Below are 7,382 nucleotides of genomic sequence, written 5' to 3'. Positions count from 1 at the left end.
ACTGAGAAAATTCAATCTGAAGGCAGAGGACAAAGGAGTCTGATTGATACAGTCCATAAATGTTAGTCTTCCTGGGCAAAGAACAAGACAAAGGTTAGTGTGTGAGCCTGAAGGAAAAACAAAGAACGCAGAGTTCAAGCCTTTGACCTGAGCTATACTCTTATCTTGGTAGGTGTGCTGATCATTTCCATAAGAGGGGCTATTCAGTATAAATGTGACATTGTGGAAGGAGTGCTGGGGTAGCAGTTAAGGAAATGAAATGCTTGGAAGTATGTAGAATACCTGGTAGAAACCTAACAAATTAAACCCTCCTTTCCCTTGAATTGTGCATCATGAGCTTCCCAATACACAATTCAAAACCCCCCAAGTCATAATATTGAAAGAAGGGCTATAACCTTGACACTGAAGCAAAAGGGCTTTAATCAGACTATGCATACTTTAGAATGTGATTCTGAATATTCAATAACAGCTGATGATTGCAGACTTCAATAACCCTATAAACTCAATTATCAGTGTTCTGGTAAAATAAGAATACCAGGAGATCAAATTATTACGTATAGCATGAATCTGGCAATTTTTGTATAGGGACCTGTGCTAGAATAATGGTCCCTAGTGAAGTCCATATCCTTAAGAGCCTATGAATATGTTACCTAACACATTCACCAAAGGGACTTTGCAGATATGGTTAAGATTAAGGATTCTCAGTGGGAAGTTTATTCTAGCTTATTAAACTGAATCCAATCTATACAGGTGAGTCCTTAAAAACCGAGTAGGAGGGACTAGCATATAGCCTAATGGTTATGCTGTTGGACTCCCACATGACTCACTGCAGTTCAAGTCCTGGACCGAGTGGCTTGAAATTCACGCATGCCCAAAATCCTGAAAGGAGAATGGAGGAGAAGGGATTACAGTGTGGCCATTCTCCCTGGGGTGTGATGTCTTGCTTTCTGTCCCTTTGTATTTCTCTGGTGAGCACATGCACCCTATAGCAAAAATCTGCCTTAAAACAAACAAACGAAAAAAGAATAGCTGTTTTCTTAAGTGAAACACATGGTACAATTGTACTGTATAACCAAAATTTGGTAACTATAAAAAGAAAAAGAAGTGAGTAGCAGTCTCAGTTGTGGAAAACCACAGACATGGTACTATGAAAAGGCCTCAAACTCCTGTTGCTATTGTAAAGATGGAGAAAGGAGGCGGTGAGCCAAAGGAATGTAGGCAGACTTCAGAAGGTGGAAAAGGCAAGAAATAAGTTATATCCAAGAACCTCCAGAAAGGAATGCACCCCACCAAACACCTCGATGTTAGCTCAGACACCTGTCTCATATTTGTGACCTACAGGCCAGTAAGATAATAAATTTGTGTTGTTTTAAGTTGCTGAAGTTGTGATAGTTTGTTACAGCAGCAATAAAAAATATAAAGCTCTTCATCCTTTTGTTTCAGGATAAAAGAGTTTGGTATATAAATTTCTGGATATATGATGACTGACATTAAAGGGTCCAACAGACACCAAACATCAATCTTCAGTCATTGGATCTATTCAAGTTCTAAGGTAGAAGCTGTATTCAGTTGCAACCAGCATTAGTTGAGAGTAGATTGATGTTTCACACTGTTATTTAAAATATCTCTACCTGATCACTAGAAAAAGTTTCATTTTAGGTGCCAGTAAAATGGTCAGGAGAAAGTAGCCCTCGAAAAATGGTCCCAGAATTAGTAGCCTAACTCCTAGCCATCTGTAAGAAGAATAACCAAAGCCGTTTTTCTTTTCTTTTTTTTTTTAAATTGATAAAACCCTTGCCAGGTTACTAGGAGGAGGAAACATCCCACAATGGGGCATGGTCATGCTGCAATCCCTTTTCCTCCACTTCTCACTTCTTCATCCCATCAGAATTTGGGGTGCTATACACACATAAGAATTAGGTGTGTTTTTCAGGCTGCTGGGGCTGGGATTCAAACTGTGTTTGGCCAGGTAGGATCCAGCTCCCTATGCACAGGGTTTATCCACTGTGCTATGAGGCCAGCCCCCAAAATTTTTTCTGAAAATCATCAACCACAGAGCTTTCAGTGAACACTGTATTGTTTCTGCACTGAAATCATTGCTCTGGTTCCACACAAAATGTCTGTAGAAATCCAGAGCAGCTGGTACTCACCATGGAGGTTTTAAAATACCAATGGTCCTCAAATGCCTGGTGACTCTAAGTATTCCTTCATGTAGTCACACATAAAGTGTAAGTTTAGTGAGTTATTTAAGCCTGATCCCAAGGGATACAACTAATAGAATGAGAAAGGTTTAAGGGGAGACCCAAGTTATCCAGATGTTTGTCTTAATCCTTCTCTCTGACATGTACATAAGAATGAAGCCCTCAAACCCTTAATAGTACTGAGAGATAATAACCGTAAGAAGGAGGCTTCTGTGCTTTGAAACTGCAGAGCCTTTAAAACACAATTCGCCCCACAGAAGAAAGCTCATTTCCAGATTCTTCCCTCTGTTTTGCATGTGGCACCACCTAAGGAGGATGAGAATCTGTTTTTGTATTGAGCTTCCTTTGTTATTTTTGCTTCAGACATGATTTCTGAGTTTGAAGTCCCAGGATTTTAGATGAAAAGAATTTTAGAGTTAGTTAAGGGGTGCGGGTGGGGGCTCTGTGAGAATGCCTATTTCCAATCTCACAGAGTGCCCACATGCTGAGTGACTGATTAGACAAAGGCCACAGAGAGAAAAAACAGCTGCATCAGGATGGGGGATTCGCGTTTCACTGCGGTTGACACCTATTTATTTTTTATTTGTAGTCGGGGTCACACCAGGAACAAAATCAGGATTTTATTAATAAGAAAGGGAAAGCCTGTCACCCCTATTCCAAGATGATAGTGCCCCCATCAGGCAGGTCGCAGGAGTGTCCCTCAGAGGAACAGAGTGGTAAAGCCTGTAATTCCGCTGATCTTCTCAGCAAAGGATTTCACATTTATTTTTCATTTCTTCACTCTTTCACAATTTTTTGGTTACAAATATGTTCTTTGCAACTGTGGCAGGTAAACTGGAGACCAGTTCCTATTAGCTAACACTTGTACCAGCTATTTTTTTTTCTTTTTGGTAGACTCAATCCCCTTCCTTGATTTATTTTCTAAAGGATAAAGGCATTATGGTTAATTCCCTACAATATGTACTCCTAAAGCTTCCTTCATCTGGTTTAATCTGGCTCCAAGAACTCAAAGGAGCACCTAATAAAACACATTGTTCTCTTTTCTATTTTGTTTTTTATTAACAAGCAAAATAATTACAAACAAAAACACAACAACCTGAAAGTCGGAGCCGCAGTAAGTCAAATTGCTGTTGGAATTCGAGATGTACATGGGTACATGGTCCCTCAATGTGAGGCAGGACATGGGCACATGACTGTGCGTTTAGGTATGTATATGTGACTAAGAAGAACTGGATAAATAGAAAACACTGGAGAATAGAAAGCATTCAGAAATGGTCCTCAGGCAATCCCAAAACACTCTGCTTTTTACTCCTTCCTTGCCTCTGTATCCTCCGGAGTTCCAGTTCCAGCTGACCTAGTGACAATCCCAAATCGCTCCTTCCTCTTTTTCAGCTTCTCATCATCTTCCGACTTTCTGAAGATTGAAGAGGCATTCAAACCAAATCTCTGAGCTCTTTCCTTTAGCTTATCCAGGTTAACCGCAGGCTTGATGTCAGATGACAGACCTTCTCTTGGAACTGAAGAAATCCCGAATCTAGCTGCACCAGCAGCTTCCCTACTCTCCAAGTTCACGGGTACACTGAATCGTCCGCCCTCTTCTGCATTCTCTCAGTCGATGGTCTTTCAGAAGGAATTTTTACCACTTTCTTCTCTGCTCCCACATCAACACATTTTTCAGGGGGCTCTTCCTCTTTGGCAATTCCTTTGGCTTTGGTTGTTCTTCCTGTTTCATCTCCCAGTACATCTTTACTTGCCTCGTCTTCAGCACACTCTTCTAGATAAGCCAGAAGTCTGTTGATGAGATCTTGCTTTATTCCCATAGTCTCTAAACCACGAGCTAGACATTCTTGCTTTAGTTCAGCAAGCTTCAGCTTATGAAGCTCTACCATCTCTGTCACCATCTCTGTCGCCACTCCACTGCACTAGGCCTCCCAGCCACTGTCTCCTATCAGCTACTTTTTATGTATCTCCTAAGACTGGCTTTTATTATCATCTCTCCCCAAATTTATTTACACAGGTCTATGCCTATTCTTTCTCATACACTTTTGTTAAATATACCTTTTGAGTCAGCTTAATGTCTAGTATTATAAAAGTCTAACACTTCAGTTTCTACTAAAGTGTAATTCTTTAAAAAATAGTCAAAATTCTGCCTACTATTCCCCCCAGTGTATCAATTAGCATGCTGTTGGCCACGAATATCAGAATAGCCAAATAAAGTGGTTTTAAAAATAGGAGTCTGTTTGGGCCAGCTAGGTGGTATGATGATTAAGGTGGCTGGATCCCACATGACTGACTGTATAGTTTAAGGCCCCAACCCAGCAGCTTGAAAAATACACTGGGCACATGTGTATGTGTGCCCAAAATCCTGAGAGGAAAATGGAGAAAGACTTATAGGGCGATCATGCCCTCTGGGGAGGGTACTTTCTTTCTTTCCTCTTGCTCTCTGGCAAGCACCCTATAACAAATTAAAAACAAAAACAAAAGCAAAGATAGGTGTCTCTTTTAATAAGAAGTCTAGAGGGAGTTGACTCTCTCAGCTGGATGAGAGACTCTGCCATCCTGCTCCACTGTCGTTGACACATTTTCTTTCCCAAAGTTCTAGCTATCATTTCTTCCCACAACCAAGCCCCACCTTTGCATGTGTTCCCTTTTGAGGAGAGGAAACTATTTCCTAGATGGTCTTGAGACAGGAGGACCCTGAGGTGACGGACTTCCCAAACACCTAAAATTTAACAGACAAGAAGTGGTTGAGACTCTAGGTCTGAACTAACTGGAATCAAGAGAGCGCCTGGAACAACTGCAGCCTAACCCTGATTCACTATGCCCTCTTTGTGCTGTATTAGCATGCGGGATGACACTACCACCTGTGCCATGACAGTTGGGAACGACCAGGCAACAACCAAAACTACCCTGACAAGGCCAGAAAATGGGAGGAACAATGGTTCCAGGTGGAAGGTCACATTCAGTAAAGTTCTTTCGGGTTCCATCTGGTGTCGCTCCAGGCCTGACAAGGAACCTAGGCTAGACCTCTATAGACCCATCATTGACAAGGGCCCACATTCTAGACACTGTTACTCAGGGTCATGCTGATCCAGAGAATAGTATACAAGGACACAGAACAAGTACAGCAGCCAACAGCCCAAAGTAAAACAAAAATATAGAATGTTAGGTATGAGCAAAATGTGACATATGGTCTTCCAGAATAGCTTAATCAGTGGCTTTATAAAAAGCCCCTCCTCTTTCCTGATGGGCAGGCTGAAGCATCGCTGGCTTCAGACCCTCAGGTGCTTTTTCTTAATAAACATTCCTTTTTCTCCAGATGATGCCTCCAGAGTCCTACTTCAAACTCATGACACCAGGAAAATTATGACCCCTTTCCCAGAAAAGTGTGACTAAACTGCCCCTTTTTTAACCTGGGATCAGCCAAGCCATATAAGCCAGGGAGCCAGTGAAGTTTGGGGCTGCCCTACCTATGGGATAGTCATTCTATCCTTCCTTTTGAGTAACAGTTCTCTTTGCACTCTCAGAGGAAGGAATGAAACTGTTCACCCGTCTCTCAAAAGGCTGCTTCACCTATGGAGTAGTCAGCTCTGTGTACTTTCCTTAATAAACTTGTTTTCACTGTCTTTCAATGGCTTGCTCTTGAATTCTTTACTCCATGAAGCCAAGGACCCTCATGCCCCAGGTGGAGATGCCCATAGTTTAAGTCTCCCCAGCAGAGTTATCTCTTTTTAAATTTTTACCAAAAATGACTACCTTGGCCAAACCCAGGAAAAGAAGCTGAGATGATCTCATTTGGTTTAGGTTGACTTTGATTCATCTGCTAAGCTTGGGTCCAATTTTCTTGAGCATCTCATCTTTGACAGCAAAGAAACAGAACCAGGATTCTATATATTAATAAGACAAAGAAGAGAATGGCTTTTGTGTAGGTGTGTAGATAATCAACAATGTCTTTCACATAATGGGGTGAGACTTTTTTTGGTATGTACTAGAAAAATCTCAGGTGGGGACTATGAGAGCAGTTTTCAGGGGTCAGAGATTCTGATTCCAGATGGGATCCAGGAGCCTGCAATTTATCAAGCACACAGACAATTTGGATCTATTTGATCCACCAACCATAGCCAGAGTGTGGGTCCACTAAAGCCTTAGGTGCAGAGCAATAATCCACTCCTGCCCAGGTTCTGATGGGAACTTCTCCCCCTTTCCATTTGAGACACTGCAATAGAGAAATAAGAACAGGCATTCCTCAAAAAAATAAATAAATAAAAAACACATAAAAACCCTTCTATTTGGGTCAGCTGTTGGTATGGTGGTCGAGGCAGCTGGATCATATATGGATGATTACATGGTTCAAGTCCCAGACCTGGCAGCTTGAGAATGGAGACGTGGGGACTGCAATGTGGTCAGATTCCCTGGGGGGTGATTTCTCAATTTGCCCCTTCTCTGTCTGTCTTGGATGAGCACAGGTGCCCTATAGCAAACTAAAATAAAACAAAAAAAAAGGAAACAAACCAAGCCAAAACAAAACAAAAAATGTTAATCCATCAGTAACAGTCACTTATTAACTATGTGTTACCAATCTGCACATGTAAATCTACTGTTAAGAAATAACCATTCTTGGGACCAGCAGTTAGCTTAATGGCTATGTCGCTGGGACTCCCATGTAGTCGACTGCAGTTCAAGTCCCAGACCTGCTGGCTTAAACTCATGCTGGGTGCATGTGCGTGCGTGCCCAAGATCCCTAGAGGAGAATGGAGGAGAAGGGATTGCAGCTTGGTGGCCATCCCTGCCTGGGAGGTGATTTCTCACCTTCTATCTCTGTCTCTCTCTCTCTCTTTCTGGCGAGCACATGCGCCCTATAGCAAAAACCTCTCAAAAAAAAAAAAAAAAAAAGAAAGAAATAACCGTTCTTAACTAAAACAAAGGAAATTCACTAATGGGGTCATCAGAATAATGTTCAAATGCACAAATAAATGTACAACTATTTACAAAGGTGAGGCTGTAGCCTAATGTTCCATAGCTCCAACTGCACATTCAGACTTTCCAAGTTCAAAGTCAATTTATTTCTAAAATGAGCCATGTGACCCTGGGCAAGTCATTTAATCTCTCTAATTACCAGTCTTACCTATTAAAACAAAGGCAAAATAAAACCTGTTATCATAGCTAGGGAGAATATAATGA

General features: G+C 41.5%; 2 pseudogenes; one reads left to right on the top strand and one right to left on the bottom strand.

The window, feature by feature from the left end:
- Positions 1–3,479: 3,479 nt before the first annotated feature.
- LOC102484036 (SAP domain-containing ribonucleoprotein pseudogene) lies at positions 3,480–4,102 on the bottom strand (annotated as a pseudogene).
- Positions 4,103–5,045: 943 nt separating this feature from the next.
- LOC102486851 (40S ribosomal protein S3a pseudogene) overlaps positions 5,046–7,382 on the top strand; it is a 5,243-nt pseudogene continuing 2,906 nt past the window's right edge.

This window comes from Tupaia chinensis, unplaced genomic scaffold, assembly GCF_000334495.1.
Source record: "Tupaia chinensis unplaced genomic scaffold, TupChi_1.0 Scaffold000262_1, whole genome shotgun sequence".
Lineage (NCBI taxonomy): Eukaryota > Metazoa > Chordata > Mammalia > Scandentia > Tupaiidae > Tupaia > Tupaia belangeri.
The sequence above is the reverse complement of the archived record's forward strand: the minus strand, read 5'-3'. Positions and strand labels throughout refer to the sequence as shown.